Here is a 14,606-nt window from a genome sequence, read left to right as displayed (position 1 = left end):
GAGTGAAATGAGTGACATATGTTTCTCTGTTCTTCACACAACATGGACCCCTTTTCCTGGTTTTTCTATGTTCATGATTGTTTTCTTCGTTAACATTTTGTTTCCCTATCAACCATCCATTTTATCTAAGGGGACAGAGAATGAAGAGAGTAATTAATAAGAATACTTATTCTTTTTCCAGAAAGAAATCAAGATACAAGAGACACCTTTCCCATGTTAAAAGAAATTGACTTCAAAGCCATTTGTAGAATATATTCTCTAACCATGGAAATTTATCTGGGTATTCCCACTAATTTCCTATCCAAACTGTCAAGACTTGTGTCATTGTTTAGTAAGTTCTTTGTACAAAAGTTGCCTAAAACAATATGTGACATTGAAGGCTTTTACTGGAGAAATATTTAAAATTGCTTAATGCACTTTATTTTAGATTCCTTCAAGATCAATATACCATTTTGAATTAATTGTTCATATAGTGCTAAAGATTTTCCATCATATATTTCTTATGTTAATATTTATTTTAGCTAATGTAGTTCAAAGGTTTTGCTAACGACCTAATTTTGATGCTCTTTATCGTGCTAGAGTGATGCAAAAGCACAATTTTTTACTACTGAAATTAAAATGTCTGATTATAGGGTATTTATACCATGGATGTTATTAGTAAAGTGGAATTTTTATATTATGTCATTAAAATGAATATTAAAATGGTACAATGACAAAATATAGATCTCCATATTTCTTTGACATACAGAAATTCTAATATAGTAGAACAGATAGTATAGTAGAAATATTTGAATTGAAATCCTTGATTTAAAAGAAGTGTCATGTGACTTATTTTAAGTTTTCTTAACTTTTTCACTAATTAAAGTGATTAAAGAAATGGAATAGAGTTTTTTTATTATTTATTATGCATTATTTATTTTAAAGGCAGAGTTACAGAGAGGCACAGAGAGAGAGGGAGAGAGGTCTTCCATCCACTGGTTCACTACCCAAATGGCTGTAACTGCCAGAGCTATGCCAATCCTAAGCAGAAGCTTCTTCTGGGCCTCTCACATGGGTGCAGGAGCCCAAGCACTTGGGCCACCTTCTACTGCTTTCCCAGGCCACAGAAGAGAGCTGGATTGGAAGCGGAGCAGCTGGGACTTGCACTGACGCCCATATGGGATGCCAGCACTGCAGGTGGCAGCTTTTCCTGCTAAGCCACAGCACCTGCCCTTGGAATAGGGTTTCCATACCATTCTGCATAACCTATCTTGCTATAATTTTTCCAGATATTGTAGTCATGTGGAAAGTTGAACAGCTGACCCCTGAGCTTGGGTAGGAAAAGGTAGCAGGCCAGGTATTATGCCCTAGTTGGCTGCTATTACAGATATTTCTGACAATGTATTTTTGACTATGTGTTACTACCTGTAACAATGTGTTCTGGCGAGCATGCCAGATTTCCTCTGGGAAGCCAACACTCACTGTTATGATGTGATTTGGTTCCCAACTAAGGAAGTTGTCCACAAACTTGAAACATACCAAACATTCCCAGAGTGCCTGCTAAACCACTGATTCATGGGCCTCCCCCACACAGCTTCTGATTCAGTAGATCTGAGGCAGGGCTTGGGAATCTGCATGCTAATATGCTCCCAGAAGACACCGATGCTGCAAATCCAGGAACCACCATCTCTAGAGCCCTAAACTAAGGTGATTCGCTGTATTTTCCAGTGGTAGGGACAGTGAGTTCCTGCTGTAGTATGTGTGAACTGTCTTTGCCTAGGCCAGCACAATGCTCTCCAGGCTGTACCAAAGCACACAACTCTATTCTGAGTGCATGGCACCTTGCAGTGACATTGGTGGCTTCTGGCTAGAAGCCAGAACTTAGTCATTGGTGTGCTGTAGTCAGAATCACAAGGATAGCAAATGACATAAGCCAATGTCCAGTGGGATAAGCAATGTGTTCCTGTGTTTGTGAAAACGATGAATCACAAGCCCCTCTTTATGCCTGAACAAAATCACTCCAGTCTTCATGTTACAAATTGGATACTTTGGCCTCCAGGAAGTCTTCTTGACTTACCCCTTTATCACTTCATTTTGCTTTCAAGACATTCTGTGTATGTAACTATGTATATGTTACATTCATCAGACATTTGTTCATTTCTTATTAATGTACAAGAGGTACAATGTTTTGAACAAAGTCTTTTGGGTTGTTGGTACCAACACACTTTTGTTGAATAAAATGTATTAACAATGGGGTGGCAACTAACAGCCATTCAAGAAGATGTCACTAGCCATCAATTGTTTGCACCAGCACTTCATAAATTCACTGACAACTGCACAGGAAAAGTGATTCTCACCACAGCCCTGTACACTTTTCAAGAAAGCATCTATGTGCTTGCAACTTGCAGCAAGAATGATAAATACAATGCTCAAGGGGATAGGAGGCGATAGACTGGAAAATTTAAGCTCTAGTTGGAAAGACAAAAGCTGAAGGGGAACTTGTCTTAAGTTTAAAATTCACTGAAAGTATAGGTGGAAGAATATACATTTGTTTAAAAGACAGTAAAATAAGCTAGAATTGAGTGTCTTCTTTAGATTTAAAAAATGACATTACTACAATTTTTTTAAAAAAATATTACTTTGCATAGTGATGAATACAGGGCACATTCAACTATACCTACATTTTTATCCTCAACTACTTTGTGATGTCAAAACATTCTCTCCTGTTAAATTCTAAGCTGCATTTCAAGACCTACAGTAGACCAGTTACCCCAATTTATCTCCGTTCCTATTGCAGCCTCCAGTGACCTTTTCTTCCACTGCAATCACAAACTCACTCATTATTAAAATCCTGCTTACTTAATGGCATATGTACTACCTCCAACCAACACTGGAATTCTTTCATGCCAGACACCAGAAAAGGAAAATGGGATGCGTCTTCTACCACTATTTTCACCAAATAGTGGTAGCTGCAGAGGCATGCCTATATGAGTCTGATGAGAAAGAGTGCGTCATTTTACAACATCACATCTGCACAAAGGGAGAAGAGGGCATTAGAACTGCAAAATGTAAGATTTCTATTTAACTTGTATCTGCAGACTTGTAGGAAAGGATGACAAAGGGCTGTCAATATGTTTAATAAAAAATTAAAATGAATGTAACATTTATTGAATCACTTTTATAAAATGAAATTCAAAGTTTACAATAATCCTTACATAACAGATTTATGAGGTATTCATGAACTCATGAGTATATATACCTAAATTTTGAGAAGATTTTCTCCTCCAGAATATTCCAACACTCAAATCAGAACTATAATGTATTTATTTATGTATTGAAAGTAATTATATTGACTTCATATAAATAGGAAATTTTAATCTGTATTCATGCAGAGTGTTACCTCTCACCTCAAGCACAGGAGAACTTAAATCTACTTTGTCTATTTTAAAAACTGAACTCTATTTGACTAGTAATCGAGTTGTTAATTTGCTTTTTTCTTCTGTTGGTGAAACTAATCTGTTTCTCTTGTAAAATAAATATCTCCTTATTCATTTTCTTTTTTCTGGTTTTTTTTTTTTTTTTTTTTTTTTTTGACAGGCAGAGTGGACAGTGAGAGAGAGAGACAGAGAGAAAGGTCTTCCTTTGCCGTTGGTTCACCCTCCAATGGCCGCCGCGGCCGGCGCGCTGCGGCCCGCGCACCGCGCTGATCCGATGGCAGGAGCCAGGAGCCAGGTGCTTTTCCTGGTCTCCCATGGGGTGCAGGGCCCAAACACCTGGGCCATCCTCCACTGCACTCCCTGGCCACAGCAGAGAGCTGGCCTGGAAGAGGGGCAACCAGGAAAGAATCCGGCGCCCCGACCGGGACTAGAACCCGGTGTGCTGGCACCGCTAGGCGGAGGATTAGCCTAGTGAGCCACGGCGCCGGCCTCCTTATTCATTTTCAATTGGAAAAATTGCTACTTCTTATAGACTTATTAGTACCTTGATAAAAGCACAGATGTAATATGCCTTCTAGCTCTTTCTCCCAAGTAGAAATGTCGTGTCTACTCTTGGATTTTAATCCCTAAGCTCGGAGCCGGCACTGTAGCATAGCAGGTAAGGCCACTACCTGCAGTGCTGGCATCCTGTATGGGTGCCGGTTTGAGACCTAGCTGTTCCACTTCCAATCCAGCTCTCTGCTGTGGCCTGGGAAAGCAGAAGAGGATGGCTCAGGTCCTTGGGCCCCTGCATCCACATAAGAGACCCAGAAGAAGCTCCTGGCTCTGGGATTTGGATCGGCACAGCTCCAGCCTTTGCAGTCATCTGAGGAGTGAACCAGGAGATTTAAGACCAACCTCTCAACTTCTATCTCTCTCTCTCTGCCTCTGCCTCTCTGTAACGCTGCTTTTCAAATAAATAAATAAGTCTTTAAAAAAATTCCTAAGCTCTGATATTTGCAAGTCTAGTTTCTATATAAAGGGTAACTTTATTAATCTTACTTATTCCCAATGGCATATTTTTATTTTGTTATCTTTCATTACCTCTCTTTTATAAAAACGTGTTTTCGAGCCAGCGCCGTGGATCACTTGGCTAATCCTCCACCTGCGGCGCCGGCAATCTGGGTTCTAGTCCTGGTTGGGGCTCCGGATTCTGTCCCGGTTGATCCCCTTCCAGTCCAGCTCTCTGCTGTGGCTCGAGAGTGCAGTGGAGGATGGCCCAAGTGCTTGGGCCCTGCGCCCGCATGGGAGACCAGGAGGAAGCACCTGGCTCCTGGCTTTGGATCAGCGCAGCGGCGGCCATTGCGGCCATTTGGGGGGTGAACCAATGGAAGGAAGACCTTTCTCTCTGTCTCTCTCTCTCACTATCTAACTCTGCCTGTCAAAAAAAAAATGTGTTTTCAACTGATAATCATTTTATTCCTTCTCTATGTCAAACACTTCACTAAGTGGTGTGTGTGTGTGCCTGTATGTGTGTGCCCGTGTGTGTGTGTAAACAGTAGACCCTACACTCAAGAAATTAATATACTATTGAAAATAGATAAACAGAAAATTAGACCAAAATATAAGTGTTATGATAGAAGTAAATGATTTTTAACTTTCAATCTTTCATCAGTTGTGTCTATAAGGACATAGGTCTCCTAATATCAGTATAATTTCTACACCTAGATTTTCATGTTTTTGTTTATTTCAATTTTTTTATCAGAGCAATCTCTTATTCTTGCTCACCATCCCACATTTATTATACTTTCACTATTCTTCAATTATCAGATATAGTGATGATTAATAGCTGTGTAGAGGCAATAGAGCAAACCTAACACTGAAGGAATATCTCTTCCAGGACCTGGATAAATTATTAAATTTGAGTTTCCTATGAAGGATAGACACATGGATGGAGGTAGGGTGATTTAAGATTGTCCTGGGCAAAATTTTAACGAGATAATACTATCCTTGAGATAGTCTGTCCCAGAGTAAGAATCCTTCCTTTCCTTGGTTTTGTTGCATAATTTTCACATTCAGTATTTGCTTTGTATTTATAGCAACCCAGAATGTAAAGTAGATCACGTTCAAACAGGCAGAAATAAGGCCAAAATCTATCCTCAACATCTCCTTATCCCTGAAAAACATATCATGCTTATTCCAAAGCATTTATTTGCATTAGAAAATGGGAGATGGGTGATCATTTGTTGTTTACATGTTCTGAAAAAAAAATTGATCTGGATAACAGACACTTTACACAGACAAAAGTAGTAGATGTGTTGTGTTAATAATCCACAATATGTATTGCCATATTTTGCTTATAAATGTAAGTCCTCCCATTCTAGCCAAAAGTACAAAGTTGAGAGCACACTGTACTTACACTTTTGTAATTTTCTTTTTTTAACTCAGCAATATTTTGTATTTTATGGTGTTAATACTTTCTCTATGGTTTCAAGCCTACAAAATTTCAGTGCATTTATCCCATACATATATACATGTAATTAATTCAACCCATCCTCTGTTGTTAGACACTGAATTTACATATATTTTATAAAATATAAAAAGGACAGGTATTTTGTACATCTTTGACAAATTCTTTAGGATAGATTCTTTCAAAAGGAATTATTTTATCCAAAATACAAACATTTTCAGTTGTTAATTATTTATTATCACACTAAACTGTAGGAATATCGCTAACATCTCTGATAACTGTCTATAATAATATTCTATTATGTCATAATAAGCTATGAAACATTTGGAAAAATTGAATTTATCCTTGTTAGGTGCTGGAGTATTTCAGTGATATAAACAACTAGGGAATATTTTTAATTACATGTTCAATTTTATTAGTAATGATGGGACTATGCCATTGGTCTATTCCATCTTGTGTCAACTCAAATATAATACATTTTTAGTGTCATTATGCAATCATTTAATGTCTCAAGAATGATAGTGATATTCTTTTTATGGCTTATATTTGTTATCTTTGTTTTCACTATGTTTGTTGTTTTCCAAGAATCAACTTTTGGATTTATTGATCTCTACTATATGTCAGATTTCTGAATAGTTTATTTCTGCCCTTCCACTTATTGTTTTTATTGCACTTTATTTGAGTATATTGTTTAAGATTTTTCTTCTTTCTTGAGATAAGTGCTTAGCTCACTGATTGTCAGTCTTTTTGTGGACTGTAGCTTTTTATGTGAAAAGTTAAACAATAAAGGCTAAAATGATAATAAAAACTCCTAAACAGAATCCAAAAACTCTTATATAAAACAAGAACTTGGGCGAGCTTTGTGGCATAGCATAGGGAGTGAACCACCACCTGAAATTCACCACATGTGAGGGCTGGTTCGTGGCCCAGCTGCTTCTCTCTGATCCAGGTATTTGCTAACAGCCTGGGAAAGCAGCTGAAGCCCAAGTGCTTGGGCCCCAGCACGTACACGGGAGATCTGGAAGAAGCTTCTTCCTCCTGGGTTCCGCCTGGCCCAGCCCTGCCAATCACAGCCATCTGAAGAGTGAAAAGCACAAGGAAGACCTCTCTCTCTCTCTCTCTCTCTCTCTCTCTCCCTTTCTCTGTAACTGTAACTTTCATATAAAAAAAATCTTAAAAGACAAGAGCTTCATATTGTGAAAGTTATATAAGTCAAAAAAGAATCTACTTGAAATATGTTTGTGTCTGTCTATCTATCAAACTATTACAAATATAGTTTCAAAAGACAAGTGACTGAGTATGAAAAATTGGAAAAAATTGAGAAGTTACTCAAGCAGCTACTTCAAGGAAGCTGTTACTAAAACAACCAATAATAATATGAAAAGCTGGCATGTATGCCTTGAAATTTGAAAAATGACTATCAATATTATGATTCCATAAATAATACATATTCATCACAAAAGCCAGTATGAACAAGATTGGTAATTTAACCATAATAACTAGTGAGTTCCAGAAGCACGGTCAATGGGCAGTAAAATCGCTGAGTGCAAGATCACCGGGAACAGGGTATTTTTCTGCTGCTGTCACATCCAAGGCACAGGATGCTGAGTCAAGTCCAGCACATGGTGTTTTGCAAGCTGTGACGTGAATCATGAGAGCTGTAACTCCAATGATCTAATATTTTGCCTGTGATCCTGTTTCCTTTACTGCTTTTTTCTGGAACTCTGAAAGGAATGTTGAGAGATGAGCGAGGAGATACAGTCTCCCAGTCTCAGAAAGCACCACTTGGGAAGGAAAGGGGTCGCTGTGCACTCTTCCACATGGGACGACTCGGGCCAGTGAAATAAGAAATCCCAGTGATGAGGCATTAGGAGAAAAAAAGGCTTCACCCTCTTTCAGGACCTCTATCATGAGATAAAGCATGAGTCAGTCATTGATTATTTTGTCAGTTTCACTCAGTTTGGGTGCAACCTATCACGTGAGAACAGGAGTAGAATCTTCTACTTGTGGTATCAGATCACTGTTTCAATGGCGGCTTTTCAGATTCATGATTCTCATTGTATATCGCTTTATAATTCAACATGTATAATCTATTTTAAGAGTACCAAATACAATGTTATATGTAATGTATGAATTCCTAAGTTTCTGTCTTACATTTTGACAGATTGCCTTATATTCCTAATAAGCACTACCAATTATTTTTAAAATTTTACTTCCTGGGTCAGCATCGTGGCACACTGTCGCTCCCCCTCTTCGTGGAGGAACGACACTAAGCCCTGCCTAGGCTTCATATCCGAGTCACGGCACCATTATGTCGCTCCCCCTCTTCGTGGAGGAACAACACAGGACCCTGTGCTGTTCTTTCGTCTGCTCGGCCCTCCCCGGGTTTGCTGCTGGTTCTTCCCTGGTTGGCTACTATCCCTTCCACCTCCGTGGAAGGACGGTTCCCCCTGGCCACTTTCCCCACTTCCGCAGGGGAGCGGCACACCGCCGGCCGGTTCTCTCGGGGGCTGCACGGGTTCCCTTAGATGTTCCCCATAGATGTTCCTGGTGCATGCCGTCTCTCTCCTCCTTTATAGTCCTCCTCCGCCAATCCCAACTCGGCTGCCCACACGCCGAGTACGCTGCTCTCCAATCAGGAGCAAGTCCTACAGTTAATTGGTTGAACTGGAGGCAGCTGTGCGGAAGCTGTTTACTTCTCTCCCAGCGCCATATTGTGGGAGAGCAGATGCATAGAATAAGTCTTAATTCCAGTAACTCAGTCCAGTCCGGATTGCTCCCCACAGCACACTAGGCCAACCCTCCGCCTGTGGCACCGGCATCCCATATGGGAGCTGGGTTCTAGTCCTGGTTGCTCCTCTTCCAGTCCAGCTCTCTGCTGTGGCCTGGAAAGGCAGTGGAGGATGGCCCAAGTGCTTGGGCCCCTGAACCTGCATGGGAAACCAGGAGGAAGCACCTGGCTCCTGGCTTCGGATCAGCGCAGCTCCATCCGTTGCAGCCATTTGGGGAATGAACCAATGGAAGGAAGACCTTTCTTTCTGTCTCTCTCACAGTCTGTAATTCTACCTGTCAAATAAATAATAATAATAAAATTACTTCATGTACCTTATTCTTTCATTATTTGGTTTAGGGATTATTAGAAAGAGAAACTGAGAACATTTCTCAGGCTGTTTTAGTATGACTCTTTTTATTGCATTCATTCAAACTATATTATCTAGAGGAAATTCTCAAATCTTAATTCATGTCCTTACTCCCATATTCTACTAATGTTTTTGAAGAAATTAATCTTATTTATTTATTATAGTTTTAAAATTCTCTGAAACTGTGTCCATTTTTGCAAATATTTTGATCAGTAGCTCATAAAGCTCTTTTACATTATCCTCTGATTCCAAGCATTCGGGAGCAGAGAGCTTTCTTTACAATGTCTGCTCATCCTCTTCCATCTCAATTACTTTCTACCTTCACAAAAAAGTCTGTCTTGAGATATTTAAGCTCTTGACAAGAAACCTGTTTGGTTGAATGTGCAACAACTTCCTTCATGTATTTCCCCTTCATTTTAAGCAAATGCCCCAGATTTTCAAAAGTGAAATGGAAGTTCCTCATAATAGTGGCACATGCTTGCAGGTTTCACTGGAACTTTGTGGCAAAGAACGTGTCCTCATGAACTCATCTGAGCTAAAGGAAAGCTGTGCTCTGATTGACAAAGCGCTGCCCTGTTTGTAATAGTTGTCGGTTTCTCTGGCTCGGTCCCCTCCCCAGGACTGGATGCTGAGTCAAGCATATGGCGTTTGCTGCTGCAAGTGACACTGCACTGACTTTCTTAACTCAGGAGAATCTCCCATGCCAAGTCAATTTGCAATGGCTTGGATCTTTCAACAGTCTATTGGTCTTGCTCCAAAGTCCTTCTCAAATGTCAGAAGATGAAGAACTCCTTGTGTAAACTTCAAAATCTCAGGAACCCAGCCTAAAATCCAAGAAGGTTTTTCAGTTTTTGAACTGTAATCTTGGGGCTCTAGATTCTGTCCTTTGAGTCCATGTAAGGATTACTTGGGACTGGCTGATGTGCCATCCAATTTGTCTGTAAGCTTTGGCTTATAGCCCCGCGTAAGGGTAGACACAAAGACGTGGGAGATGAGAGGCAGATGAGAGCTGGCAATGCTACTGCATCCAATTAAGATGTATAAGTGAGGAGGCAGGAAAGAGGTGAAGGGAACAGAGGTATGATGCCAAGAACAAAAACTAATTAACAAACAAGAGACAAAACAACAGCAAAACAATTTATTGGCTGCACTTTGAGTATCTCAAGTGTTAAGTGATTGTGGCATAAATCTGTGTTTCATCTAGATAATACATTTTTGAACTTGGTATGAAAGTGTGTTGGGAAAGGTATAGGAAATGTAGAGTCCACAATAACAAGCTGATTCTAGGAATATAGAAAAAGGAAATTTATTAAGAAAATTCAATAATTATGAAAGACAAATCTATCTTCCTCATTTTTTTTCTTTTTAACATTTAAATTCTACTTAAAGAAACAAAAAAGTCTTCATCTTGGTCTTATCTCCAATTTTTTTCTGGGAGAATTTTGATTTGTTCCAGATTAAAAAAATGGTCAGAAGTTACAATATTTACTGATATAACATTAAAGACACTAGTATTTCTCTGTTTACGGTGACTAAAAAGGGATAAAAGACACGAAAAGACCTCAAGCTCCCAAGAAGCTTACTCTTTAATTGGAAAAAAAGGCACTTTTACTAAAAAAAGGGAGAAACTGACAATGTTGTCCATTTGTAAACACAAACACACACACACACACTCTTCTCTTTTCTACTCATTTGCACTCTGAGCATTGTCACTGTCAATAACACCATGTTTCAAAGTATGTAGAAGTCCCTCACTGCTTTCTTTTTTGAGAATTAACAGTATTTTTTAAAGATATGTTTCATTTATTTGAACAGCAGAGTTATGGAGAGAGAGAGAGAGAGGGAAGGAGACACACACACACACACACACACACACAGAGATCTTCCATCTGCTGGTTCACTCTCCAAACAGTTACAGTGGCCAGACTTGGACCAGGCTGAAGCCAGGAGCTTCTTCTGGGTCTCCCACATGAGTGCAGCGTCCCAAGGTCTTGGGCCATCCTTTTCTACTTTCCTAGGCATCTTAGCAGAGACCTGGATCAGAAGTAGAGCAGCCAGGACATGAACCAGCACCCAGCACCCATATGAGATGCCATCTTTGCAGGCATTGGCTTAACTCACTACTCCAAAATGTCAGGCCCAATAATCTTTATTTTTCAAATTAGGTTTTTAAGATTACAGGACAACTGAATAGAAAGTACAGAGGTTTCCCATATATAACCTTTTCCACCACCAGTTTTCTCCAATTACTAATAGCTTGCACTAGTATGGAACATGATACAATTGCAGAACCAATGTTGATATATTGCTAAATGAAGTCCATAGTTTATTTTATGGTTTACATGTTGTGTTGTAAAGTTCTAAGAGTTTTGACAAATGTATAATGTCATGTATTCAACATTAAAGTATCGTATGGACTATTTTCATTGCCCAAAATTTCTTTTTCAGAGCATTATTAAACATGTTTTCTGAGTGAGGGATAAGTTAACTTCTTGGATGGTAAACGAGAAGTAGAATGGCTGTGACACTGGAGATCAACCAAAAATCTATTTTAATAAAAACTGCCAATCTTTTTTAAAATAGACAAGCCATGATTCACCCTGACCAACAGTTTGGGAGTTTCTATTTCTATTTGTTATTGTCAACATATTGTGACATTTTAGAATTTTTGCCAAAAGCAAGTATTATTTCAATTGGCTTTTGCCCTAGTTATTGGTGATATTAAGCATGTTTTCTTCCTTATGTGTAATTAATCATTGTTGTTCCTCTTTATGATAAATGCTTTTGCATGTGTTATGTCTATGAGTGTGGCATAGGTAGTTTGTAACTTTTAACTGATTTTGATTTTTTAATATATCCAAATATTTATCCTTTATGATTAAGTATATTATAAATATTATATTTCAATTTACTTCTTGCATTTTACCATTGCTTATAGTCTCTTCTTGAAGATAAATTGGAGTAAGAAAATTAAAATTAAGCAAAGCACAAAACTTACAGTATAATGATATACTAGTATAGGGAATGAGATATTGTAGGTAAAAAAAGTAAAAATGAGCTGTGGATCCAGTTCTGTAGGGAGCACATCCTTTATTTGGTGAGTAGTTTCCAGTTGCTTTCCTGAATAGCATAAGTCATTTTTTTATTTTTTCATTTCCTTCTTCAACTGTCTGTAAATGAATTTCATTTGGTTTTTCTGTCACCCAACCATGTCATTCTGTGAAAAGTCCCTGCTATTAGATTTCCTTATTCAGAGCTCTTGTCTCCTCTGTTTGATGCTCTAGAAAGGGCTATGTACACTCACAGCTCTCTATAAATAATTGAAAGAGTAATAATTTGCATATGCAGTGCACTGTAATTGGTTGTGATATACTCACTAGTAATTTAGCATGAGGGATGCTCCAGTAAAATAAATTGTGCTTGTCTGTGTTTACTCTGGACAGGTAAAGTACTACTACACAGCAGGCTGAATTTTTATATCAAGTTTTAATTAGGTCATCCTGCTTGAGTTACCAAAATAACCAGCTCTCCCCAACAATGAGAATGGGATTTATTTAGAAATGAATATGAATGACTCATCTGTACATTTCAGAATATGAAAGAACTCTTCTCTGTAACATATGCAAGTTAAATATTTTGCATCCTAATCGAGTCAGGCTTTGTGATTGATTCTTTGCCAAAGGAGTTGCTGTCAAATCAGGAAATGGAGATAGTGAGGTCAGGGCTCCTCCGCATGCCCAAGAGAGCACTTGGACTGGGAGTCCTGGCAAACACTGATCAGATGGAAGGCGCAATGAGGGAGAGGAGGTGATGGGTGGAGGGCAGCGGGAGGATTGGGGGTCAGGAAAATCACACTGATTGCAGATTGAGACCACTACCACGGATGGAGGTCTCCGTGCTCCTTTGGAGACCCAGTGATATGAGACCATTAGTTCACCCACCTAACTGGGCCACAGAGTTCTGTTTCTTTCTCAGGATATTTTGCAATTCCTCCTCCATCCTAAGCGTGGGTAAATTCTCTTAGGTGAACATGAGACAAAGAAAAAGGAAGATATCTTTCCTCGGCTTCTTTCCACATATTCATGTTTTGACCAGACATAGCCTGAGGAAAAATTAGGAAAAATTACTAAATATATTTGAACTCATCCCTTTTCAAACTCTTCTTTCAAAATCACCTTGATTCTGTTTCTTTGAACGGTACTGTTCTCATGATGTTCTAAATTTGACCAGAATTTCCTTTCTGTACGGTCTAACCATAGCGATTTCCTTCTACCCACCCCCACGTGAAGAATAGATTACTCGCAGGCCTAGTATCATAGATGTCAGAAAAAAAGAATGCTGAGTGAAATAAGCCAATCCCAAAGGGAAAATACCACTTGTTCTCCTTGATAGGTGACAACTAACTGAGCACCAAAAAGGAAACCTGTTAAAGTGAAATGAACACTATGAGAAACGGTGACTTCATCAACCCTCACCCTGACTGTTGATGAGCAACTTGATATGTTATCCCTCTTAGTATTTTTTTTGTTTGTTCTACTTAATACTTTTGGTTGAATACTGTAATCAATACACAATTATTCTTAAGTGCTGAAACTTAACTGAAAAGTGATCACTGTTAAATATAAGAGTGGGAATAAGAGAGGGAAGAGATGTGCAATTCGGGACATGCTCAAGCTGACTTACCTCAAACGGTAGAGTTAGAAACATACCAGGGGTTTCCAATTCAATCCCATCAAGGTGGCATGTAGCAATGCCATCTCACTAGTCCCAGTGATCAATTTCTGTTCACAATTGATCGTAATGATAGGACTAAGAACAAAAGGGATCACAGAAACAAGAATAGTGTCTGCAAATACTAGCTGATAGAATCAAAAAGGGAGACAATGATCCAACATGGGAAGTGAGATACACAGCAGACCCATAGAATGGCAGATGTCCTAAACAGCACTCTGGCCTCAGAATCAGCCCTTAAGGCATGCGGATCTGGCTGAAAGGCTCATGAGAGTATTTCAGGCAAGGAAAGCCAACACTCTGGGGGGGGGGGGACTAAATGAAAGATCTCTGCGAGTGAGATCCCAGTGGAAAGAACGGGTCATCAAAGAAGGAGGTACCTTTCTCTGAAGGGAGGAGAGAACTTTCACTTTGACTATGACCTTGTCTAAATAAGATAAGAGTCAGTGAACTCAAAAGGTTTCCATAGCCTTGGCAGCTCATGACAAGAGCCTAGGTTGATTACTGATGCTATAAACAAGAGTGTCAATTTGTTCAGTCAACAACAGGAGTCACTGTGCACTTACTCCTCATGTAGGATCTTTGTCCTTAGTGTGCTGTACATTGAGATTTAATGCTATAACTAGTACTCAAACTGTACTTTTCACTTTATGTTTCTGTGTGGGAGCAAACTGTTGAAATCTTTACTTAATGTATGCTAAACTGATCTTCTGTATATAAAGAGAAACGAAAATGAATCTTGATGTGAATGGAAGGGGAGAGGGAGAGGGAAAGGGGAGGGTTGCGGGTGGGAGGGACGTAATGGGGGGGAAGCCATTGTAATCCATAAGCTGTACTTTGGAAATTTATATTCATTAAATAAAAGTTTAA

Source organism: Oryctolagus cuniculus, chromosome 12 (assembly GCF_051225735.1).
Source record: "Oryctolagus cuniculus isolate XC-2025 breed Fujian yellow rabbit chromosome 12, ASM5122573v1, whole genome shotgun sequence".
NCBI lineage: Eukaryota > Metazoa > Chordata > Mammalia > Lagomorpha > Leporidae > Oryctolagus > Oryctolagus cuniculus.
The sequence above is the reverse complement of the archived record's forward strand: the minus strand, read 5'-3'. Positions refer to the sequence as shown.